This window comes from Filicampus tigris, chromosome 3, assembly GCF_054856515.1.
Source record: "Filicampus tigris isolate MCC_2025a chromosome 3, RoL_Ftig_1.0, whole genome shotgun sequence".
Taxonomy (NCBI): domain Eukaryota; kingdom Metazoa; phylum Chordata; class Actinopteri; order Syngnathiformes; family Syngnathidae; genus Filicampus; species Filicampus tigris.
The window spans coordinates 20770561-20785266 of record NC_141219.1 but is presented as its reverse complement, the minus strand read 5'-3'; positions in this window follow the sequence as shown (position 1 = coordinate 20785266).

Genomic DNA, 14706 nt, shown 5'->3' with positions numbered 1-14706 from the left:
CTCTTCCATGTTGCCTTTGCCAGAAGCACAGTTTTCAGCACCTTGCTTGTGTACATGCAGGATTTGTTATATTATCAAACCAAACCACTGCAGGTGTGGCACCGCAGCCGAGTGTTTTCAAAATATCTCAATGGGCGTACATATATATATATACAGTATTTGCCTCTATTTGGATTATTTCCCATAGTTCATGAACAAATGTAAGTATGTTTGTCACCGCATACAATATATGGCAGGGGTTTCAAAGCCTTTCTAGTTAAGGGGGACCATGCAGCATAATTAGATGTCAAGTTGGTCGGACCACTAAAATCATAGCATAATTAATCAAAATAAGTAAGGATGCATCATTTTGTTCAGACCATATAAAGCACTTACGTTTGAATACTCGACGATACCAAGTACCAATGCTTGATAATGCCATTACTGTACATCATGCAATTGTGATGAAACTCATGGTGTGTCGGCCTACGTTACTGCCCAAGCATAGTTCATCATCCATTGCATAACGCATAATTTGCAGACAGCCAGTAGACAAAGTGTTATCATTTGTGTTTATCTTAAAGTACAATGCTTCCACACGGCTGACATAGCTCCTACTCCACCTGCCCAGAAGTATGTCAGGCTGGTAAAGTTGTATCGGTGTCATAGTATCATAGCATTTATTCGCATATGAGCACAGTACAGACTGATAGTATTTGCCCTGTTACAAATACTTTTGCCCTGTTACAAATACTGGTATCCTTATAGATAAGTTGGTGTTTCCCCCTTTCTTTTAATGCAAAGCAGTACAAGTACTTTAGGAAAGGCTTTGTATTATGTGAACTATTCTTTTTGCTAAAAATGTGTAATTTGCTTCACTTTATCATTTACATTACATGTATGCATTGTGATCACAATGATTGTATACAGAGGGACCAAACTTAAAGTCACCAGTGCTAGGAATGGCAAAAATATAGCGTTGACGTTTAATGTTAAATCAACTTAAAAAAAACTACGAATTATTTTCATTCCATTTACTACGTGTAGATAATTCTCATAATCTAAATTGACTTCCGGACCATACAAATTAAAGTAAGAACAGTTTTTCGCGTGTGTAAGAAAGAAATTGATCACCTTCTCTGTGAATGTAAGTATACAGTAAACGTTATACATTAAACATACAACTGCAGGGTTGTTAAAGTATCAATTCAGTTATTTATTTATTGAATTTAACCGGATTTGAGTGGGGCCCATGGGCCATATATTTGACACCCCCGATTTATGAATTATATAGGAAGCCAAAAAAAGTAGCCCCCATGAAATTGTTTTAATTATCAATTTTGTTCTAATGCTGATTACCCCAATTGAGAGCAAGGAGAGAGCATTATGTAACAAACCGTCGGTCAGAATGAGGCACAATGATCTCTGATTGATGATGTTTTACCATCCAGTGTCGGCACTTATATAACATCTCATCTGGGTGGACGAGGAGCCAAGGTGCGGAATGGGCCAAGAGGGCAGAGCATGACTTCTCCTCTTGATATCATTGCACACACACTCTGGTCATGGAAGATACCAACCACATAACTCAGAATTTCACAGTGTTGTGAAAGAAGCCCACTCATAGTAGATGTTGTTTTGCCACTGTGAGCAGAGTCGGCAAAAGTACTCACACTCTGTACTTAAGTAGAAGTACAAATACACACGTTCAAAAAAGATTTTGGTAAAATAAGATGTACTGATTTCACTCCTTTGAATAAGTAAGAGTAAAAAAAGGTACATACTTTGAAATGTATTTCAGCAACAAAGTGCAGACATTACATTGAGCAGAGATGTCAAAAGTACTTGCATTCTATACTTAAAAGGGAAGCCAACCCAAACATATTTTTTTCAATAATATGCTCTATGCAGGACCACTAGTTCAAACAAGGCATTCTAATAAATATTGCATTTGTGCAACATGAGTTAAGCAGAAAAATCCATCCGTTTTAGCCATCTCAGGGGGTGGCCATTTTGTCGCTTCTGTTGACTGAAAATGACCTAACAACTGCTCAGGGTTCAGATAACGACCATGGCTCAGCTTCAGAAAACAGGTGAGCCGTGATTGGTTGTTATCTGAGCCCTGAGGGTGTGTGATGTCATTTTCAGTCGACAGAAGACAAAATGGCCAGAGATGGCTACAAAGGGGTTGATTTTGCTGCTTAACTCATATTCCACAAAAGCAATATTAATTAGAATGCTGTGTTTCAACTAGTGGGCCTACTGGGAACATATTTTTGAAAAAAATGTGTGGGTTGATTTCCCCTAGTTGAAGTACACAAATTAAAAAAAAAGACTGCTAACAGCAGAGGTACTTACTTCTTTAATTAAGTAAAAGTAAAAAAGTACAGATTGCAAATGTGCACGAGTGAACAAGAACAGAAATTGCATTGAGCAGAATTGGCAAAAGTACACACTTGCTGTATTTAAGTAGAGCTACAGATATTTGAGTAGAGAAAGAAATACAGTACTTAGAAATACTTATTTCATTCCTGTACTTAAGTACAAGTGAAAACGTACACTTTGTGATGTACTTGAATACAAAACTAAAACATATATTTTTTAAATGTATTTATTTATACAATGTTCATCTTGATAACTAGGCAAAATACTCAAGTACAGAATCCTTAAAAAAATCTATTTAAGTACAAAAACAAAGTATTTGTATTGAGTTACTTTCAATCACTGACTGTGAGTAACGCTAAAGAGCAAGCAGCAAACAACATTCCTGTTATGATTTCACATAGGAGATGATCTTTTAATGCTCTCATTATACTCGGCTACTCCAGCTGTATCACACCTCCTCCCTGTATTTTGTGCAGTCAGTGTGTCATTTCAGAACCTATTTTGCTCTTCACACAGAATTGGAAAATTCCTCCCCAATGGTGCACATTAAGAGGCTGTTTCATCCCACTGCTCTCCTGTTCCAAGATGCTTCTCTGATCCTGTTTCAGCGCACTGCCGCTCAAAGCAAGCAACAAAGAAAACACACACCGTCTTGCAACACAACTGTGTGACTCACAATTCATCCACAACTTGTCATCATTTCGTTTTTCAGAACCGCTTTCAAATGGTTGTGTTTGTATACCACACCAACCAATGATCACTGTTGCAATAATCTATGCTTCCAGTAAATGTTGATGAATCATGCTGCACCGTAATCGGGGAGTTTTTGTGACATGCTAAAGACAGGAAGGGTCAGTAAGTCTCAGGCATAAATGAAGTATTCACTTTGCACGTTCATACCTTTTCACAAATCAACACAGTCAACCCCTGCATACTCGCGGTTTGGCACCCGCGAATTTGCACGTTCGCAAATTTGCATGTTCGCAAATTTGCATGTTCGCAAATTTTTTTGTACATTTTAATTTTTTTTTTTTTCCGATTTTCCCAGGATATGTATCCCCATTTCCCGGGGAAAAACTTATACTGAATGTTTGTCAACGTTTTGTAAAGAATTTTCTGTGTCTGTTAAAAAAAAAATCCCCAATGTGTTTCAATGGATGTCAATTATACGTGGATTTTCACAATTCACGGGCCTATCCCTGCTACCCGTGAATAGTGGTGGTCGACTGTAGCATTGGTCCCCACGCCATCTGTTCTGTTTACGTATTATGAACCAATTCAAAGTGCTTCAAAAAGCTTGAGATGACAAGGGTTGTAAAACGCCATCTCTTCCCTCACTCTGTGATGCATTAATGTCACATCAAGATTGAAAATCAGGATGTTTTTTAAACAATAACGAGTACATCTGAGCAAGCCTGTTTTGTTAAAAAAAGGATCATTGTAATGTTTCGGTGCAGAAACGGTCAGACATGAAGATAAATGGGTGCATATTATTTTCTGGCTATTAAACTGTTCAGTCAGCTCATTGTTTTATTTATTGCTTAGCATGTCTCAACCTGTCATTTTTTTAATGGAGGTTTTCAGTCTGGCAAGTCTGATCGACTTCCTGAAGCTTAGCCTGATGTCATTCAAACTGTTTGTGTGTGTCAAAGACAGAATAAAAGTCCATATTCTGTGACATGAGAGAAGACGTTCATGAAGGTTTTAATCCAGTCCAATATAAACTGAGCCCCGAGAAGCACACTATTACACATGCTGAATAATATTGTAGACATTCTGTTCACGTAGCTATCCATGCATAGTACAGTAAGCAATGGTAACCTTATTACGGTTGATCCATATCTACTGTCACTGTGGCAAAAGGTGCCAAGAAAGAATCAACAGCTTCTATCATTTCAAACAGAGACGGTAATGAATCCTCCACCATTCCTATGACGAGTGTGTATGTCACCAAAATATCTGTATCCAAAAAGACACTTCTCAATGGAATCTTTTCTCCCTCACACGGTGCAAGAATCATAAATCACTGACTGAAAAAGGTCATAAAACACTGATAGCTATGACAAGGACATAATGTCTGTAATATTACAATGAGTTCGTTCACAGTAATAAGTAAACAAGAGCTGCCCATAATAAATTACATAGTTAATTGTGTGGTAATATCAAACAGCACCTTTTGTAATGTCACTCTTTTTTACAACCTGCAAGGCCGTGTTACTCATAATATTTGGGATTAAAATAAGATTATGGATGTCTTGTGTAATCATTATCAGCATTCTGCTGTCTGAGCATATTTCATAAGGTGTCATTTGTATACGGTTGATACACTGGTGTATTTTGTGATACATGGGACTCAAGGTTGTAGCACTGTTACCACCCAAAATTCCAAATCTCACTGAACACAACATCAGGTACATCTGCACAAGTGAATGGAAAGTCTTAGTAACAAATGCCTGATTTTAAATCACTGACATTTTCCTCTCCTGTGATCATAGCCGTGCTCCAGGGTACAACAGCAGAACTTCTGCTCCTTGGCTGGGGAAGCACCAAATCCGAGTTTACCGCTGATGCAGACGTCGTTTACAGCTCTTGTATTGGATCACATCGGACTGTGAATTTGTATCAATGGAATGTCTGGTGAGTATACTGTAGAAACTGCATGAACGAGAATGCAATTGTTGTAGAATTGCATGATAATTCTGAAAAGCTGAAATATAGGATGCAAGACTTGAAGTTGGAAGTTTTTGAAGTGAGTCTCTGATATTGTAGCGGTACATTTGCCTGACTTTGGTGCAGGCAGGGTGGATTCAGTTCCCACTCAGATATATATAGACGGACGGGTACTATTTAAGAAAAATGCGAATGACAGACGACAAAAGGGTACCCACACTGCAGACAGATGACGAATAACGGACACTCAATTTTTTAGTAAAATGCCCACCTCTTGTCACTAGTGTATCATTTTGTGAATGTGGAAAATTGTTCTCAAGATGTCGTAAACTTTGTGAATCCATTGAAGTCTGAATCGGTTGAAAAATGTAGTGAGTACAGTGGTGCCCTTAAGCATTCACAAAATTATGTAACCTTGTTATTATCTCTCCTAACATATTTTCACTCACCCATCTTTATCTGCTCTCTGCACTTAGGTTAGCGTCAAACCTCTTACCCCACATCAAGTTCACATCACTGTTGGTGCGTACCATTGATCGTCCTCCTCTGGGCCACAGGAGTTTAAAGAGAAAGTCAACTCAAACGTATTTTTTTCCAGAATATGTTCAACGCAGGCCCACTAGTTGAAACAAAGCATTCTGGTTAATATTGTGTTTGTGGAATATGAGAAATTCACCCATTTTTAGCTATCTCAGGGGGCTGCCATTTTGTCACTTCTGTCGACTGAAGATGACATCGAAGTTGCTCAGAGCTCAGACAACAACCAATCATGGCTCAGCTGCAGAAAACAGGTGAGCTGTGATTAGTCGTTACCTGAGCCCTGAGCAACTTCGATGTCATCTTCAGTCGACAGAAATGACAAAATGGCCGCCCCCTGATATAGCTAAAAACGGGTGGATTTTGCTGCTTAACTTATATTCCACAAACCCAATATTAATCAGAATGCCAACTTCAACTAGTTGGTGCTGCAAATATTCTGAAAAAAAAAAATGTTCGGGTTAACTTCCCCTTAAACATCACCTTTTTCCATTCACTCGCTCGCAACTTTCTGCTGAAAGTGAAACTCGCACAGCCTCTTGAGCTCCATCCCCAGGTTCCATCACGAAAGATACTATAGCGTTGAAGTGCAGAAAAATTGAGAGACATAAAGAGTGTCCATCAGAGAAATCATTCAGAATTACCTCTCAGACACTACTAAAACATTCACATGGCAGTAATACCGCCAGTAGCATTACATGCACTGGCATTGGACGGATGCCAATCGTTCTCGTTCACATGTGACAGCAGGCAGTTAATGAGGCTAAATCAGGCTGCTCAGTCGCTGTGGGTCGATCAGCGCACATTTTTCAGCCAGTCCCCGGAATGGCAGCTTTAATGGGGTGCCTGTCTGGCCAGTGTGGGGCTTGCCTTGCCAAGGTGTCACTGTGTGCTGGCAACCACTGCACCCTCATGATTGGATACTACAGGCATTGAAATGTAGTTGAGTACAAAAGTACAAGTCTTTTTTTTACTGTCAAATATATGCATATATATATGAAGTCTCTTCAGTCGTCGGAAGCACTGTCTCATCGCAACATACTGTACGTATCTCCGTATGTGTGCAACAGTGGGAATCTTTGTGTTTCTTATTGGTGCAAAGAAAAAAGGTTGGGGATGGCTGAACTGTGCTGAAAAATATCAATGACAGTGGTAGGGTCATTGATTATCCAACTTCAACTCAACTCTTTCATCACTTTATAGTCAGCCCCCCCCCCCCCCCCCCCAAAAAAAAAAAAATCGTTTAACCCCCCCGAAGTCCATGCGCTTGCGCGGCTTTCTGTCCATTAACACCAAAACAAAAACCTCAACGGTGGGATTTTCCAGCCACACGAGAAGTTGGTCAGTAGCCGATTCTTGATTGTGCTTTGCAAAGGATCAATCATTAACTTGTGTCACTATAACACGGTGCAACAGGAAGGGAAGTGGAAAAACACCTTGCTGGGACAATGAACCCAGGTTTGCACTGCAACAACATGTAATCCTCCACCGAGGAATGCTCCGTCCCTTGAACCGTGTGAGGTGTGTGTTCATTGCTACAGCCTGGAGACTAGTGTGTATGTGGCTAAGGGCCAGGCTGTGTGTGTTTTTCCAGCTGTCCACCCTATGTGGCCTGATAGGCCCAGAGCACGGGTTTTCAGCAGTGGGTCATCATAGTTCATCACCTGTTTTTGCATCATCTGTTCATTTGCAGTGCTGAGAAAGATACCGCATAGTCACCAATGAGCTTTATTTATTAATATTACTCTATACTACTTTGTATCCATTTTATCTCAATCAAATTATAGATTGCAAAGGTGAAAAAATATGGGCCATTCCAGAATTGGAGGGCAATTTAGGCATCATTTTTTTGAAAAATGGACCATTTGTTTTATGAATTGTTTTCAAGAAAATCAGGTAGTAAACATCTGTCATTTGATTTGTTGAGTTCAATCATGAACATTATTGTACACTTTTTATGAAATATTTTGTTTCTCACATGCGTTGTGAATTTGATCTGTTTGTTCCATTTTCTACCAGTTAGTGCCACGCAAAAGCTACACTATTTAGTTAATTCGTCCCTGAGACTTTTGTTACTGATTTAGACAAGCGATAGACTGCACAAGACATCAACAAGATACGTCTTTCATTGTTGCAACGGAAAGCCCTGGCTCATATCGGAGGAGAAGGAGGAGATGAACAGGAGAAAAAGCAGTTATATTTGCCTCAGGACAACTATAATTGACACAACAAGTGCATGCCTTGGCATTTTTTTGCAAAGATTATTTAAAATTTCACAGAGGGGACAGGAAATGTCCTCCGATTCTTCTGGAATGACCCAAATGAAGGCAAATGACAACATCTTCTGTCCTTTCAGGTCGTAAACATTTCCGGTAATGGATGAGACAGCTCAATACACAGAGAGTGTAATATTTGTGTGAGTGAACATGCACCTGTTCTATTTATATCCAGGAATGAATGACTGCAGATAAAAAAAAATACTGTAGTCTAGTATTGTCTGATTTCATCACCTAATTGTCTTTATTTTCCCTTCAGACATTATGCAAGGTAAGACTTGATAGTACTTTGAGTGCACATGTCTTTTTGTATAATCACAGCTCTCAATTTGTAAGCGCTACATAATTGGTTCTATTATCTAAGAAAAAATAATCTGCCAGTAAACAAATTCCTGTGACAAAAACTCAGCATTGTTACATAATCAGATGCAACATATCAATTAGTGTGTATCAGAACATAATAAATCAATCAATGATGTTTTTGGTATTTTCTTTAATTGCATAACTTGCCTTAGTCATCCATGTCCAACCAAACTCTGTAGGCTGTATCTGCAGAGGAGAGTTTCATGCAGAGACAGCTCAGCTTGCCTTCCAAAGTACAAATAAACCTACGTCACGTCCAAGTGGGATGATCACTTGCACAACCATGTGTTCGAATGACACAAAGCAATACCTTTGTTGCACAAAGTGTAAGTTATAGTCTAACAGCCCTGCTATGATTGTCTCAGAAGTATGGTCAAATGTCTTCTCTAATATGATATTTTTAATGTGAGAGAAAGAAAAGAGTGATTCTAGTGTGGTCTAGCCTGAAATGGGAATGGGAACAAATACACTTTAGATTGTTTCTAGTTGAGGGCCTGGGGCTTGGACTGCAAATTCACTGCCACTGTGTGTGTATTCTTCTCACTGACTGAACAGGAACAAATATTGCCTTGGACTAAGGCCTTTCTTGGGAAAGGTGAGCTCTGTGACCTAAAACACGTTCTTTTACTCCTAAAATATATAGTGGATATAAAGTTTACACACTCCCTGATTAAATGCCAGGTTTTGTGATGTAAAAACATTAAACCAATTAAATCAAGAAATCATTTTAAAACCCTTACACCCATTAACATGACCTGTTAGCTGTACAACTTAAATAAAGAATGAACACATTCAAACTCACATTAAACGTGAGTCAATAAACACCTGTCAACATTTCAAGTGCCTTTGATTAACAGCAAACACATTTCCAGAGCTCGGCATTTTACTAAAAATTGTTACTCGTCATCCGTCTGCAGCGTGGGTACCCTTCTGTCGTCCATCATTTGCCTTTTTTTCCAGGGGGAAAAAAATAGTACTAAAATAGTCTATTGGCCGGTCCGCCTCTATTTTTAAACGGGCGTCATTCAGCGAGTCCGATGAAACTTTCACTGGTGGGGGTGACGGGGGTGATAATTAAAATATTTTTAAGATGAAAACGATAATATTTCGTTCAATGAATTGTTTTCTACAATGATTCACTGGGAATGTCCCACACTGGCATCGTATTTTTGAATGAAATCCGGTAACGTGCACCACACACATCCGCAGAGCAGCGAATCTGTCATCCTGGGCCTCGATTAAATATACCCAACTTGTGTTAGTCCACCTGCGCTACAAAATAAACCTGCTTTTGAGAAGTCTAAAATTTTGTCTACTTTTTGTGACCAAATTTGCAGATGCGCTGGGGGGCGAGGCAGAAACGCCCAATGTGGCGTAGCGCATCAACCAAATTCACAAACACGCAGAATTAGTCCATTGGCCTGACACAAAAATGACGAAACGCCTGTTTTTACACTGAGGGCACAACTTTCCGTTACCAAATTGTTGGATGACTCGTTGACGAGGCAACTCCGTGCGCTGAAACGCCCAAACTGGCGCAACACGGCCCTCTAGACTAGACTTGCGCTGGCACAAAAATTAAGTTACGTCCGTATTTACACTGAGCGCACGAGCACCAATCTAACAAAATAGGGCCAATTGTGTCTTAATGGGCCTATGAGAGGATGGAGATGGATGTAATTCGCACAGAATAATGTTCCGCATGTCCTTTACTTCGTGCCCATACCTACTGAACCTACTGAACTGCATGACTTCCACTTTCAATCAAGACTATTTTGGTGTTTAATCAGCAAAACTCCAGGCAATTGTTACTATTTTGAAAAGGCCTAATATTACTAGTAGTAAGACACATTTGTTCTACTAGCGTGCTCAATTGTTTTACTTGTGAGGACAAAGACCGTACTAGTACATGGACCTTAAGATAGATATCAAGGATATTGAATAAAGCTGAAACCCATTTGCATATTGCTGGCCGTATTTACAAAAGAACATTGAATTACTCTGGTTAAATATAGGTATATATTGTGCCTCTTCATACAGTGCAAACAAAAGTGGAGTGACGCTGTGTAGCTGCACGAAAACGTGTCAGTGGTTACATAATACAAACAAATCCAAATGGACGTTTTCTCTTCTCATCTCTTTGGGCACAATGTCTCATTGTTATTGCAGAGTGCAGTAAAAGGGATTCAAAAAAAACAACTTGGGGATCAGACATTGCATGAAAAGTATGTCAAAATAAGCATGTTTGCTGCAGTGCAAAAGAAAAATCATGAGATAATACAATTAGTGCTGTGTTGCTGAGCTGCACTTCACTGTGTTTCCAATATCTCATATTAGATTCCATGACTTCATCCATCAATTCATTATCTGCTAGACCACATTTTGTGGGTTTGACTTAACTTAGTTTTGGGCCAATTAATAGCTCTGATATGATTGTCAGGTTAAATGACGACAGTATTTTCTTTAACTGAAAAGTACTTGACTTGATGTTGACCTGCAGCCCCTCATCTGTTTTGATCAACTGGTATAGTAGAAACAGCCAAATGTCATTTGGCATCATGTCAATCACTCTCAAACGACACAATGTTTGTTGCCTACTCTGCAACAGAAAAGACTCCAAATGTTCCCACATGCGCTGACACAGCAAAACCTCCGCTGTCCCCCTCCTGCAGCTATAGTACATCTACTCCCGCCTCCTCCCCAACCTCCTATACTGTAGCCTAGTCTACTGCTGCATTGCCTCATTCTGTTGGCAGGCGCGGAGCTCAGGACCTTTACAGTCCACATACCATGAGAACAAGAAGAGCGAAAGAGTTATTTGGAGGAATAAATTTAGCACCATTACCTCTAGGCTGTCAGAGAGGTTGGCGCTAAAGAAAGTAAGTCAGTGATGAAGTGGTAATGAAAGGAAGGCCGATGAGAGCTTTGCATGTGGAAGCAGTACGGAAAGCAAAGTTACCGTAATTGATATCCTTGATATCCAAGCTTCATATACTAGTACGATCTTCGTCCTCACTCGTAAGACAGTTCAGTGCACTAGTAGAACAACTTTGGCATACTAATAGGACAACTATAGTACACGTTAGAGGCAGAACTGTGCACTAGTTGATATCTGCATGCTACTAGTGTTACTAGTGGTGGTTTTTGCAATTTTCGGCTTGTCACATAAAATTCTGCTAGCTAACACTGAGCGCTTCACCATCTGTCCAAGTATTGCCCAGTTGTCAACTAGTGCATTTTTTCCTCAGTAGTATCGTGGTTGTCCTAATAGCATGCCACAGTTGTCCCAATAGTGACGACAAAGAGCGTACTAGTACTTGGACCTATTTGATAGCCTTGATATCCAGCTTATGGTCCATGCACTAATAGGGACACACTTTGTTGTCACTAGTAAGACAATTCTGCTCACTAGGAGAAAGACAAGGGAATTCTAGTAGAACAAGTATGTTTTACTCGGACCGTTTTTTTCCCCACTACTGTATTACATCTCTGTAAACCAGTAAGACGACCTGTCAACCCTCTCTGTACTTTACTTAGGTTTGTTCCTGCTTGCATTACAGTATGAATGTGTTGAGCAAGGTTCTGGTTATGTGTGCATTTTATTAAATGAAACCATGACTGTGGAAGGAATGATAAACGATGACTTCTCAGTCATGTTGTTTGGCTGCTATTGTCATAGCTGTCTTTTGAGTTTGGGTTTTGACTTTAGTTTCATGTTTTTCCTTGTGTTCCTTTGTCTGTCTCTCGTTAAGTTATTGAGTCCACCTGTGCTTGTCATCCCGGTCCCTGGTGTTTGCCAATCAGCTCCCTCGTACCCTCTGTGTCTTGTCCAGGTGTTCCTCGTTGTATCGTCAACTTGTCTGTATTTAATTCCCCGCTTTCTTTCAGTCCTTGTTGGTTCGTTGTGATTTGTCAATTGTCTGTCAGGTCAGTGTCAAGTCTGACTCCTTTTCCCGAGCGTTTGTTTAGTTTCTTCAGCATTTGGGTTATCCCAGTCCCTTGTTTGCCTTTTTGTTTTCCTTTAATTTAATACTTAATATTGCACAAATCTTTTGCCTCCTGTCTCCCTGCGTTTGGGTCCTCCGCCACGCAAACTATGACGGCTATTGTGCGAAAATAATTGATATTATTGACAGACTGAAAGAATCAAATGTTCTATTTTAAAAATAGATTCTAATAAAAAATGTGTATTCACAAATGCCTCCTGACAAACCCCTGGATACCACATACTGTAGCTCTGACACATGCTGCTAGTGCTAACAAAGGCTAGAAAAACATTACTAGGAAGACAAAGTCATTCCACTAGTGCGCTAAATTGTCTGACCAGTGAGGACAAAGGTCTTACTGGAATCAACTGGAATAAATAATTAATGCAGATCATTACACAGGGCAATGATAGAATAACCGTTTACAGTATTTTTAGAATAACACAACACAAGTGAATGTTTAACACAAATGTTCCCACAAGCCACCTTTCCTTATGTACATTTGGCTCTGCAGTGAAGTGCCCACCACAGCTGTGCTACTGTATGTTGCACGCTGATTGTTGATAGGGGAAAGTAGAAAGGTATGTAACCTCACATATCAATCCTCTTAAACTGATTAAAGCCTTACCAAGGGTTGCACTCCATCACACTGGTCAGCTGCCTGCTGTTATGCAACAAACTGAGTTCAGCATATTGCGGCAATTGTCGCATTTAGATTAATTATATTACCATCAATCACTGACAGAAGCCAGGAGATATTTTTCGGGTGCATGCAAGGAACTTAAATGGAGTGTGATGATTTGTCAAAAGAAGCAGACGCAGTCTGCTTTGATTGATCACTTGCATCTCTTCAATTGCTTGCCTCCTAAATTAAATAGGTCCAAATTTGCAGTTATCCATCTTGTTTTTTTTGTTTTTTTTGCCTGGTGAATATAACAGTCATCAGACAAAGCATGTAAGAGGCCCTTACCACACCATTGTTCCCTCGCTCCCGGTATGGCATTTGTGTGTTGTGTGTGCGTGTACTTTCTCTCTAATGTGTCATCATGTAATGCTCTATTTGTGGAAGCGTCCATGGTGATGATGTGAAGTCATGGAATAGGGACAGCCAGACAACAAGCGGATGCCTCGGTTTGGCACAGATGGGTGTGAGCTGTGCTTTGCCTGCCAGTCTATTTGTCCACTGGAAGAGGACTAAAGGAGTGGGTGGGTACACAAGGAAAAAATGGAAAGACCTCAGCCAAGGAAGAGTAATTAGGGGATGTGTTTCAGTCATTGAGAAATGGAATCTGGGGCTAGTTTTTCAAAGGTAATCTGATGCGATTTTGATTATCGGGTTGGATAAAATCTTGAAAGTGTGATGATCAAAAGAGAGAGAACGATTCTGAGATCAGATTAGACCATGTAATCCAATACTAGTTTTAATCTGTATCAAACCTTCAGTTTGTGTTGTAATCTTGAGCCCGACAGGATTTCAAGGTGGATTTCAGTACGAAATGTAGCAAACCCTTACCTGAAATGTCACCCAAAAGTCAATTATCCTCAATTTTTTGTGAGTTTAACGGGCTCTGACTTAGTCAGTGCCTTATTCCTCCATGGAAATTAGGGTTATGTATTATTTCCCATAATCTAGCCTGCGAAACAAGCAGTGTTGAAAACAAGACCAATTTAAAATTAGTAAAAGAAAATGACGCAATTACCGAGGCTGCGTGAGGGTCAGGAACAGAGTGAGACCTTGTGACTATGTGCATTGAGGCACATCGTTGTGCATTAGCGACATGTAAGACTCCTGTGTTTCTCATTCTGGGTGTTCAGTATAGTACACGCTGTTACATAACTGGCAGCCAACAGTGTGCACTGTTCCCAACGCTGTTTACACATGTGAGAAATGTACAGTGGAATGAGTTACCTCTCAAACACTAATTGGAATATACAAATATCTAAATTGGCACCGCAGAGAGACTTTGACAGCAGAGTGAGGCACAGATAATATTACAATATTCCACTCTTACATAATTCATCTACATTGAAACTTTCTCAGACCTCCATCAAGACCACGCAATCCTTATTTAGGTCAAGTGCATATAGTGTATGCACAAACATGGCGCGTTTACCACCTATCAAATGCAAAGATGGCTCACTGTGCATCAGCGATCCTGCTGTGTGGATCACCTAAGTAAGCGGGGTAATGAACATGGGTGACACAGCCATGGCCGTGGGCATGAGATAATGCCAGAGAGAGAGAGAGAGAGAGAGAGAGAGGTGGGAGATAGTTTGGCTTGGTGCTGACAGGCTGGTTAAATAAGAAAAGAATGAGGTCAGGAGCACTGTGTACTGTCTCAGCGGGTTCTGAAATACTGCAGGTTGGGGAGAGGGGATGAGTTCTCAGGCACCTTTGCTCACTGCCAAGCCAAGAGTTATTTTCTAGACTCCTTGGTTTGTATTTTTCAGGTGCAATTTTGTTCTTGCCTTTTGCAAGCGTTTTCTGTTTACATTTGATTATTCATGGC